Genomic DNA, 12,187 nt, shown 5'->3' with positions numbered 1-12,187 from the left:
CGGTGGCTATTTACACCACAGGTGTGCAGACTACCAAGCAATGATGTATATGCTGTCGTGCTCTTGTGCTCTTTAAGGAGAGACCAATCCCTTCCCCATTCCCTTATTACCAAGGTGTTTCTTTTCAGGTGTCTCCTACAAAAAGACATGACAGAAAAAGACAGAAATCCTGAGAAATGTTGAGAAAAAAAATTAAAGTGACTTAAATGCCTGAATACAGTTTGTTCATGGCCTGGAAGATTAAATAACAAAGATGTCAATATTGCCATAATTGATCTATTGAATGGGTTGAGTTCCTAACAGCATCCTAATACTATTTTGTGGAAGTCTGCAAGTTTATTAAAAATACGAGTTTTTAAAAAGGAGCTAATAAAGACAAGGATAATCTTGCAGGACCAATTTGAAGGTCAATACTCTCAGACACCAAAGCCTTCAAAGAGGTGAGAGCAATGTGTTATTGACATGAAAAGAGGCACTTAAAGAAGGGTTAGAAAGATGACCATCTCAGCAAATGGTGATGTAAATATCTGACTAGGAGAAACAAGATTTACATCGAATAAATCACACCACACATAAAAATAAATTCCGGATAGACTGCATATTTAAATATGAATAGTAAAGCAATAAAAATCATGAGGAAAAGTAAGAAAAATATCTTTATATTGAGTAGGGAAAATAATGTGGGTTTTTTTTTTTTTTTTTTTTTGCAGTTATTGGCTGGGGCTGGGTTTGAACGCACTACCTCTGGCATATGGGGCCCAGCACTTACTCCTTTGAGCCACAGGCACTGCCTGGGAAATAATGTTTTAACAAGCCTCAAGAAGCACCTACAATAAAAATAAAATAATGATAAATAGGATTGCAATAAAATTATAAATTTATGTACAAAAAATTAAGGGAGGGACAATTATGCATATGTGTTTTATATAAACAGGTGTAGATATATAGATAGTTAAAGTGATAGACATCTCCCAAACATTTATTCAGAATATATAAAGAAGCCATAAAAACTCTAAAAAGAAAAAGGTAAGTTACATTATAAAATGTCTATGTGGGATAGGAGGGATAAAACCTAAAAAAGCATTTTCCCAAAGAACTGATGGTCAAATAATACATGAAAAGATGTCAACCTAATTAATCTTCATCAATAATAACCAGGTTAAACCCAGTGTATGATAGAAGTATATACCACTAGAATGACAAAGTAGTCTAAATAAAAAATATTAAATATGGCTCGGCACCTGTAGCTCACCACTAGAGTGCTGGCTACATACACTGGGCTGGCAGGTTTGAACCTGGCCTGGGCCTGCCAAACAACAATGACAAGTACAACAAAAAAATGGCCGGGTGTTGTGGCCAGTGCCTGTAGTCCCAATTACTTGGGAGACCGAGGCAAGAGAATCACTTAAGCCCAAGAGTTGGAGGTATGAGCTGTGACGCCATGGCACTCTACCCAGGGCACCATAATTGAGACTCTGTCTCAAAAAAAAAGACAATATCAAGTACTGAATTTTCCAATTCATTAGTTTCTGTTCCCTTTATCACATTATTTTTCCCAATTTTTAGGTTCATCCTATGTTCTCTAAGTGCTCATGTTGTAACACTTAGTTTAATAATTGTTATTATCCTTACTTAACTGATATTAACACTTAGAGTTCCACTTCTCACAAAGTTCTAATTTAGATAAATTTTCAGTAATTGTATATATATAATTTTAATTTGCTTTGTCTTATTCTAAAGTTACTACTTGATAGTTTTTCCTTTTTGCCCTTTTACTATGAGTTATCTAAATGTTTTGTGTTTAAAATTTCAAATATAGAGAGATTTTCAAAGTATTTCTTATTTTTTCCAACTGAATTTATTTACATCAGAAAATAGAGTTTGTATAATACAGATCCTATTACATAAATGTTCACAAATGTTTCATGTATGCTTCAAAAGAACCTGAATTCAATCATTTTTGATGCAACATTCTATGTAAGTTACCTTGAATCAATCTTGTTAGTTTTGCTTTTCAAACCTACCCCCTTAGTTACCACTATTCTATTTTAACAGATAATTTCTGAAAGAAGTATGTCTAATTTTTCTCAAGGTGATGTTAAAATTGTTGACTTCTTGATTTGTTCTTTTAACTGTAATCATTTTGATTTGCACACTTTGAGATAATTTTGGAGTGTACATGTTTAGAATCATTATAATTTTTGATGAAATTAAACTTTCAAGATTTTAACTTTTATATTTCTTTTATATCTTAAAACCTTTCTTAAATTATATCCTATACATTCATTTCTTAACTTAGTCCTTATATACTATGCTTTTTATACATCGTACCTTGTATATATTCATTTTATTTTCTCTATGATTCATGATTACTGTCATCTTGCTGTTAGTGGCTATGAGATGATAACAGTTATAAAACATCCTAATTTAAAGAATTTTAAAATATGATAATTGTGTGTTTCAGTCTGTCTGGGCTGCTATAAAAAATACCCCAAAGTAGGCAGCTTATAAATACCAGGAATTTATTTCTCACTGTTCTGGAGGCTAAGAAGTCTAAGATTAAGGCACTGGCAGATTTGGCATCTGGCGAAGGCTGGCTTCCTGCTTCGTAAATGTTTACATCTTGCTGTGTCCTCTCATGGTGGAAGGGGAAGGGGTTTTTCTTGGGCTATTGTGTAAGGCCACTAACCCCATTCATGACGGCACCACTCCTATGACCTAATTATCTCCCCAAAAGCCCATCTCTTAATGTCACTGCCTGGGGGACTAGGATTTCAACATATGAAATTTGGGGAGATATAAAATCCAGACCACAGCATGATTAATTCAACTATCTGAATATTTGACAGCATTTATGTATTGGTTTTACTCTAAGTCTATTCACTAAAGATGATATAGTTTTTATGTAAAAATGTTTGGTGGTCCTGAAATTTGATTTTATGTAACGTAGAGCTTTTACTGCCTGAATCCAGGGTAGTCTGATTTAAGACTATGTTCTTCAAGAGAAGTTGTGGTGATGTATGGAATAGGCATTAGGAAAATTATGTGTTTTTTAAATTAATATTTTGAATTCAGATAATCATATCTACAGTTTAAGAACATAATATGTATTCGGTCTAATTATGGCAGACTAAATTATTGGTATTGTACAACAGAAAATGCAAGATATGCATACCAGTGTCATTTCTGCATCAAAATGTCACAAATGTAGATGAACATGTGTGGCTTTATTATATCACAATTAAGTGATGAAAAAATTGTCAAAATAATATTTTATGTAATTTGTGAATTTTTCCTTTAATTTCTGGATCTGTTTCTTTGGAAAATTTAAATAATAAGAAAAATAATGTTTACAATTACACCCTCTCTATTTTCTTGTGAAGATGATTAATAAGATTGCAATTGGTATAATCTGTAAATCTCAATCAGTTTTAATGATTACTTTGCATTAAAATAGTCATGTTTCTCCATTTGTGAAAGAGAAGATCTCATAAATGGTTTTAAGTCCATATTTTCAAAGCAACTTTATTGAGGTATTTTTTGTATAATATTTATATCTGTACTAAATGAAGAGCTTTTCCATGAGCTTCATTAAAGTTATACTATGTTGCCAACTTGATCAAATATACATACGGTCCATGGTTATCAATCTCAATTATCTCACTCCTGTATATTGTGGTAAATCCTTCCCAAGATCACCAGACCTACAGAAGTTTGCATTCTATAACTATTGATTAGTTTCTTTCCTATTCTGGAGTTTGAAATTAATAAAATAACACATACATAAGGGCTGTCAGGAAAGTATCCAGCCATGTAATATGAGAAATAGACATACATGGCTGGATACTTTCCAGACAGCACTTATATAATTCTTTTTTAACTTTTTTAAATTTGAGAATATTAGGGGGTCCACACGTTTTGTTTACATACTTTGTTTTTATACAGATTTAGTCAAAATTATGTGTGGCTTCTGCCTCTGCCTGGATAGTGTGCACTGTATCCAATACATATGAATTTACCCCTCCCCTCCTTTCTCCTCCTCCCAGTTTGAATTTCATTGAGATTTACTTACATAGGTGCACTTAAATGTTGATTAATTAGTTCCAATCTAGTATCAAGTACATGTGTTTGTTTCTACATTTAGGCGGTGTTTCCCTTAGAATAATGATTTCCAGTTCTATCCAGGTTTTCACAAAAGATACTAGATTATAACTTTTTTATAGTTGAGTAGTACTCGATGGTACTACTAGTACCACATTTTATTAATCAGTTCATGTATTGGTGGGCACTTGGGTTGTTTCTACATCTTTGAGATTATCAATTGTGCTGCTATAAACATTCAAGTCCAGGAGTCCTTTTTATAGAATGACATTTTTTCCTTTGGTATTGCTGCATCAAATTATAGGTCCACTTCAAGTGCTTTGAGGCATCTTCATGCAATTATCCATAGTGATTGTCCTAGTTTGTAGTCCCACCAAAAGGGTGTAAGAGTTTATTTCTCTTTGTGTGCATGCCAGCATCTGTTGTTTGGGAACTTTTAAATACTTTTTCAGCCATTCTCATTGGAGTTAGGATATATTTCATTGTAGTTTTTGATTTTCATTTCCCTGATAATTAGAAACATTCAGCATTTTCATGAGTTTATTGGCCATTACTATATATTTATTTGAAAAGTTTCTGTTTATGTCTTTTGCCCACTTTTTAATTTTGTTGTTGTTGTTTCTTGCTGATTTTCTTGAGTCTTTTGTAGATTCTGGTTATTAGCCCTTTATTAAACTGATTAGTTTGGGGTGGTCTTTACAATTGTTTAAGTAGTGGCTACTTTTATATGATTATGCTTGTGATTTACTGGACCCAAGTGCCAGCAGAATGAATGTTCAAATAGACAATAAACTGAAAGGCAATAAAGGAAGTAACAGAATGACTGAGACTGCTCACTGACTTTTACAAATCAGCTTTTTTTGTTATGTACTTGTCTCAGATTTTTTCAGTGTTTACTTTGAAATTAACAAAATAAAAAGCAAATAAAGAATTGATGTATAACACAATAAACAAATGTATATGTAAAAAAAATTAAACACATGTATAGTAAAAAAAATAAAAAAACACATGTATATGTAAAATAAATAAATAAATAAAAGAATTGATGTTGTATGCTTTCTTATATTTTTTCCCCAACTTATTGATTATCTTTTTTGCTTTGTTTTAATTCTTTTGGGTTTTAGGAAAATAATCTAATGTTCATTTCTTGTGGCATATTTTTAAAGTATATAATATTTTATCTAATACCTTTTGACTCATTTTTCTTTTAATCTGTCATCATTTTTTTCAGGCACACTTAGCCCCAATATAGTTGATCCTGTTGGTTTATTGAAAATGAAAATCACAAGATGTCCCAATTGTTGATTCTATGGGGAACATTATAAAATGCTAAGCTTTTCTGAATCTCATTTGGATTATTTTTGAATCTCGATTGCTAAGAGACTTAAAAGTTTAATATCAAGGATGTTTCTATGTCAAGTTTATTTCAGTGTTTTCATAGTTCAAGTTGAGAATTTCACAATTGATGAATTTATAAATGTATTCATGAGAAAGTTAAATAAATAAAACTTGTCATTGTTTGAAACTGTTTCAAATACTATATGTATTTTATATTAAGTTTACATATGACATAGTCCATTCTTTTTCTGAAAATACCCACTAAAATATATATAGCAGGAGTAAGTTAAAAAGCACTTGAATAGGAGGAACATATCTTGAAACCAACACTGTTGGTTTCAATATGTAAATTATCACATATTATACAATATATCCTATGTGTAATATTTCAATAGGCTGGGAAAGGTCCACTAATATTTACAATAATTGTTTTTAAGTGGTATATCCTTTTTATTTAGGTTTTAATTTCTCTGTACTGAAGTCTTTTTATACATGTTTTGTTAGATTTATTCTTGGGTATTAGATATTTTTAGATGCTGTTTTTAAAAGTTTATTCTTTCTTTCTGATAGTGCAAAAGTTTTAAATGAGGATCATGGCTCCCACAATGTATAAACACATGAGTACTTTCTTCTGAAAGATCTATAATTTAATTTGAATCTTATTCCCAATGGAGGCAATAACAACAAAGGTTAAATAGTGGTTTCATGATTTAAGTTAGAGAGAAGTGGAGTAGGGTAGAGGGGAACAGATAGAGTCTGGGAGGCCACTTAAGGGTCTTATAATAATCTAGGTAAGAGACCATGTGGCTTGAGTTAGAGGACTCGTTATGGAGGACTTGAAAAGGAGGAAAAATACTTAAGAAATATTATGAAAGTGGAATGAATAAAGTTTACTAGGAGTAGGATAGGACAAATGAAGAAAAAAAGAGAAGAATAAAATATGACTAATATCAGTCATGTTCAAAACAATTAGAGGGTTGCCACAGCAGAGGGTAGTTTTGGGAAAATGAGTATTTGGTTGGTAAAGATACTGAGATAGTCCCTAACTGTAATAAGGAGGCTATTAGATATATTCACATAGGTGAAAATAGATAAACTAATAGAACATTAGAGACTTATAAGATAGAAATCTGGGTGATGGGTAGATGGTGATTTATTACATATTCTATACTTAACTGTATGTTTTAAAGTATCATAAGAGGTCACAAAAAAGAATGAATTAGGGGCTGGGCACAGTGGCTCACACCTAATCCTAGCGCTGTGGGAGGGTGAGATGGGTGGATTGCCTGAGTTCATGAGTTTGAGGCCAGCCTGAGCAAGAATGAGACCTCATCTCTAAAAATAGCCGGGCATCGTAGGAGGCACCTGTAGTCCCAGCTACTTGAAAGGCTGAGGCAAGCTAATCACTTAAGCTGAAGTGTTTGAGGAGGTTGCTGTGAGCTGTGATGTCACTTTGTGACAAAGTAAGACTCTGTCTTGGAAAAAATAAAAAATAAATAAAAATAAAGGATCATTTATCTGTTTAGAGAGAAAGCAAAACTAAAGTTCTCTAGATCAGCTGTACTCAAATTCCTGTGTGAGAGGAAGATCAGGATTTATGTAAACATTACATTTGGCTTTTGAGTAATTTCATAACCATCGTCTATTAGAGACCATTTTATCAAGATCATCTACTTAAGAAGGTATAAAGCTAAAGAGCCTTTGTTACAGAGAGAATGGCCTGAAAAATGGCCCCCACTTTTTTTATAATTCAAACCTACATCCCTTCCTTAGACCAGTAGTCAGAAGAAGCAGGAGAATGCCTATATTTAAAATAATTTTAAGCTCCCCATAAATATAGACAGATAGTTGACTTCTCAATGCTAAATTGCCAGGTGTATGATCATAAATTTTCAATAGCAAATGAATAACAATATAAAAATATTTTAAGTTCTTAATGCTGGAAGAAACTTTATAGATCATGTAATTTCAAACTTTATTTTTAATATAAACATGATGTTTCACTTTATGTCTCCATAAAATACATTTTATGTGTCCATGATCAGACTAACGGACACCTATATATCTAATGAACATTATTTCTGAGTATGCTTGTAAAGATGTTCTGAAGAGGTATCCAGGACTGATTAGCATCTGAATCCATATACTGAGTAAAGGTCATCCTCACCTATGTGGGCAGGCAACATCTGTTACAGAACAACAAAGCAAAAGGGATAATTTACTCTCTGTTTGAAGTGGACCATATCTCTTCTCCTCCCCTCAGATGTCAATGCTTGTCATTCTCAGGACTTCAGACTTAGACTGGGACTGCCACTAGTGCAACATCTCCCCCAACACTCTTGATTCTTAGGACTTTGGGCTTGAACTGAACTACACTATTGTACTTCCTGGGCCTCTAGTTTTTCAGTTGGCTTATCATGGGACTTCTCTGCCTTTGTAATCATATGAACCTATTTACCACAAATGTATATCTATCTATCTATGATATTGGTTCTGTTTCCCTGGAGAACTCCGCCTAATACAATAAGGAAGATAAATAAGGAACCAGCTGTGAATAGAGCTCAGGACGTTACCCAAATTCTTTCAACCCTGATTCATTTTTCTTCATATAACAATATTCTATAGTATTAAATATAATTTAATTAATAATTGCAAACACATAATCCTCTTCCTGATTTCTATCTCATCACTTCTGATCATTCCTTGTTGTATGATTGGCATTATGCTAACCTCCTCACCTTAGCATTCCTTGTTATATAATTGTCATTACATTAATTCTTTGTCTATATCCTTTATCATAAGAATAAACTTTTAGTAGAATTCAAGAACCTGAGGGTTCTTTTTACTTTTTTTGAAAATTGACCCATTTTAATTACTTAAAAACAAAAAACACAACACAACATCAAGTTTCCTTTACCAACTACAGTTCAGTTATACCCAAAGATTCTAAGACCAAAAAGAAGCAGAGAATTACAAACTGAAGACACAGGAAAGTGAATGCTGAAGATCAAAGGTGCAGCTGTAGGTCATAAGTCTTCCATTCAAACACTCCAGTACTTTTCATCTCAGTTTGTTCCAGAAAGTGTTTTACAGGAAGCTCTTTAATTTCATCCCGTACACCAGGTTACTTCAGTGATAACCTAGCTCCATGAAATTTGTGTCTACATCCAACTTACTGGAATAAAAATATTTTGTCTTTTATTTTGCTGGCATGCAGAAGTAAACTTATCAGATTCCTTATAATAAATGAAGAAAAAGAGAGGAAAGAAAAGTTCTGGGCTCTACTGGTGCTGATATCTACTTGTCTTTCTGTGGGTGTGACTTCAAAAAAATTAATCACGCTTAGGAGACTAAATGATTAGTACTAGTAATCTTTTTGTTTGTTTAGGTAATAAAAATAAAAATATCCAATGGACATAAAAATGTTCAAATTTCACTGCAAGTCAATTTTTCTCCCCCCAAATGGTACAACATAGTTGGGATGGCAACTCCATTCTGATTTACTGATCCACTTGTCCCCCATACAGGTAAGGGGAGAAGGTATTACATTGTATTAGTCATATTATAGAGTGATCAGATGTGCTAATGTCAGCTTATTTGAGGTCTGCCGATCCGTTGAATATGTGTAAGAAAGCATGGCTGTTGGTCTCTGATTGCCCACATCTGAAAACATTCAGCCACCATGGAAACTGCAAGGAAGGAGAAATATATTCATTCCAAGATTTACTGGGATTTTTAAGTGCCCTTTCTTCCATAGAGCTTCATAGTAGTGATAATGTGCTAGGGGCTGCTGGGTTTTCCAGCATGAGCTCGTATCCTCTGAGGGTTCCAGGAACTGGAGCACTCAGGAAAGGAGGGGGCGGTCCCATTGAGTGGAACATGTGTGGTCCAAAACCTGGGAGTGAGGACAGGGTAATACCAGAGGGTGGTGGCAAGGCAATGCTCACCACAGATGGAGGGCCATTTGGGGTAAGTTGAAGTAGTTGGCAGAGACTTCTTCTGCCACAGGAGGAGGAGGAAGAGCTCCTGGCAATCCTGGAATGAGCTTTAGCTTGATCCCAGAGTCTATGGTTCCTTCCTTCTCCTTTTCTTTTCCTCTAGCTGCTTGGGATCTTCCTCATTTCAGGTTGAATCTTCAGTCATTGACAATCAACTTATTTAAGGACTTCTCAGCAGTCACTTCTGCAGCCTGCCTGGTGGCAAACTGGATGAAACTGTCATCCAGACACTGCTCTCTCTATACAACAGTGATTGTCCAGATCTCTCCAAACTGGTAAAAATGATTTCTTAAATCTGTTTCAGTAATGGTATCACCCAGGTCACCAACATATAGTTCGGTGATAGATAGTTTTATCCTTTGGCGGGTCGAGGCAGGGCCTGGTTGAAGCTTGCTTTAGAAGCTTATCAGCTACAGGGTCATTAATTCTATAATAGTGATCTTTAATATTCAGATCAGCAAGAGGGTCATCTGGATCTGTAGGCTTCTCATGTCTGTATGAACACTCCTCTCCTTTCTTGCACTCTCATTTTACCCAGGAGGAGCAAATGTTCAGCTAGTTTGACCAGCTTGTCAAACCTTTATAGTAGAGTGTGGTCTGGGTCAATTTGAGCAGCACATCACTGGTGGATGCGGCTTTCCCACACATGCCAACTGGCCAAATTCCATCAGAGTTAGAAGTTTCTGTGTAAAGTACTCTTTGTTGGCATCTGACTTTGTAATATCATCTTTAAAAGACAATCCTGCATCACGAACCTGGATGTCAGGTCATCCTCTCAGTCTAAGAGCCAGGTCTGACAGACATTCCTCAATTTACTGCATGTTTGGAAAACTTCAGTCTTCTTGAAATACATGTAGACTCCTGGGCACCAGTGAATGGCCTGGAACTGATTTTGCATTCCTTCCCATATTTTCTTTGGTTATTCAGATATACGGGTTTTCTCCAAGACACGTCTGGCACAGAATGGGGAAGTCTGCATCCTCCCAGTTCTGCCTATTGTAGGTGTGGGAATCTAGAGAGGTTGCCATCTTGGGAGTGGTGAGAGGCAGTGCAGCTTCTGAGTTGAGAGGGAAGATGGCCACAATCCTGTCAAGCAATAACCTGAGTTTTGAACAATACTAATTGTTTTATTGTTTTTGTTGTTTTGTTTTGAGACAAAATCTTACTTTGTCACCCTTGTTACAGTGCTCTGGCATCACAGCTCACAGCAACCTCAAATTCTTGGGCTTAAGCAATTGTCTGCCTTACTCTCCCAAGTAGCTAGAACTACAGGTGTTTGCCACAATGCCTGGCTATTTTTGGAGATGTGGACTCACTCTGGCTCAGTCTTATCTCAAACTTGTGAATTTAGGCAATACACCCACCTCAGCCTCCCAGAGTGCTGGGATTACAAGTGTGAGCCACCGTGCCTGGCCTTATTTCTACCTTTTCAATGTAAAATCATTACTTGGCAGTCATTTGAATTTTATTGAAATGTGAAATATGTAGATTAGAAAAAGGTTGAATTAGGAAATATATTTATCATATTTTTAGTTTAGCATGACCAGTAAATCCCTCTGTTAGATGAAACCAGCCTTGTAACTATTTGCTTCCTTTAGGTGGAAAGATATCATTAAACTTAATCTGTTTTGTGAAACTGTCTTGTTAATATTAAAGTAAGTAACAAACCAAAACCAACAAAATGCCTGAACATTACCCATTCAAGTTAAACCACAAAGAATACATTGTAGGCTACTAATATTTCTACAAATATAACATACTTCCATAGCACAACTTCATATCTTAAGGCTCTAATTTTTCATTTCTCTTCACAATAGCTATGCATAATTAGTAGCCATATATTCTTAGCCACTTACTTTGACAAGGGAAAAACTAATGAATAAAAAGGTTGACTAGTTTATTGTAGGTCACTTTAGTACCAGTTCAACTGGGAAGAGAACTGTACTCCCTCCCTCCTACCTGAAGTGATTGCTTGAGATTTAATTTGGTTATAAGTTCAGATCATGATCACATTACAGCTTAAAGGGCTCTAATTTATGCTTTCACCTTATGAGTTTCCCACCCAGAGAAATCAAATACAGAAGAGAAAGAATAGTCTCAGAGATCAGATTGAAGACTTCCAGCAGTTACGATCTTGGTGAAACTATCCATTGGAAATCAAAAATCAAGGTTTATATTCCCAGAATACCCCTGAATATTACAATATTCTTATAATACCACTGAAATTTCTATTATTATGATATTGAGAGCAGATAAGTATTAGAATCAGAACTGAAATGCTGGCTCGTTGGAATCTAAAAGCTGTTTATGAGTAATAAGATTCAATACCTCTAGGAACATAAGGAGACTACATGAAACCTGCCTTGTGATGTATAAAGCACCTGTCTACGTATAAAGCAACTCACTTCAGATTTGCACACTTAACTTAAGAGCTCCCTATTGAAAGTATTTGCGGTTATTTGCTTGGGGGTTGTGTTTTAGTAGAGGAACTTGTTAAGACCAAGGAAGGTAGGAGTGTTAATATGTCAGGGCTTAGCCCAAGAGATGATATATAAATATCCAACATTCTCGCTATTCCAGAGGTAGTGGGTGATCAGTTCTAGTGCCATGAACATGAATCTTGAATGTGGATGCTCTTAAATCTAATACAGTCAGCATGCATGTGTAACAATGACTGGCCAGAAGTCAGGTGTAAGGGCAAAGGTTTGATTGCGATCATTTTACTTATACTTTAAGGATTTATGTTGTAG

General features: G+C 34.7%; 1 pseudogene; it reads right to left on the bottom strand.

Moving 5' to 3' along the window:
- Positions 1–9,219: 9,219 nt before the first annotated feature.
- Positions 9,220–10,465, bottom strand: LOC100966083 (annotated as a pseudogene).
- Between the last annotated feature and the right edge of the window lie 1,722 nt (positions 10,466–12,187).

The sequence above is a fragment of the Otolemur garnettii genome, unplaced genomic scaffold (assembly GCF_000181295.1).
Source record: "Otolemur garnettii isolate 467f Iridium unplaced genomic scaffold, OtoGar3 scaffold00005, whole genome shotgun sequence".
Classification (NCBI taxonomy): domain Eukaryota; kingdom Metazoa; phylum Chordata; class Mammalia; order Primates; family Galagidae; genus Otolemur; species Otolemur garnettii.
This window is presented reverse-complemented; position numbering and strand designations above follow the sequence as displayed.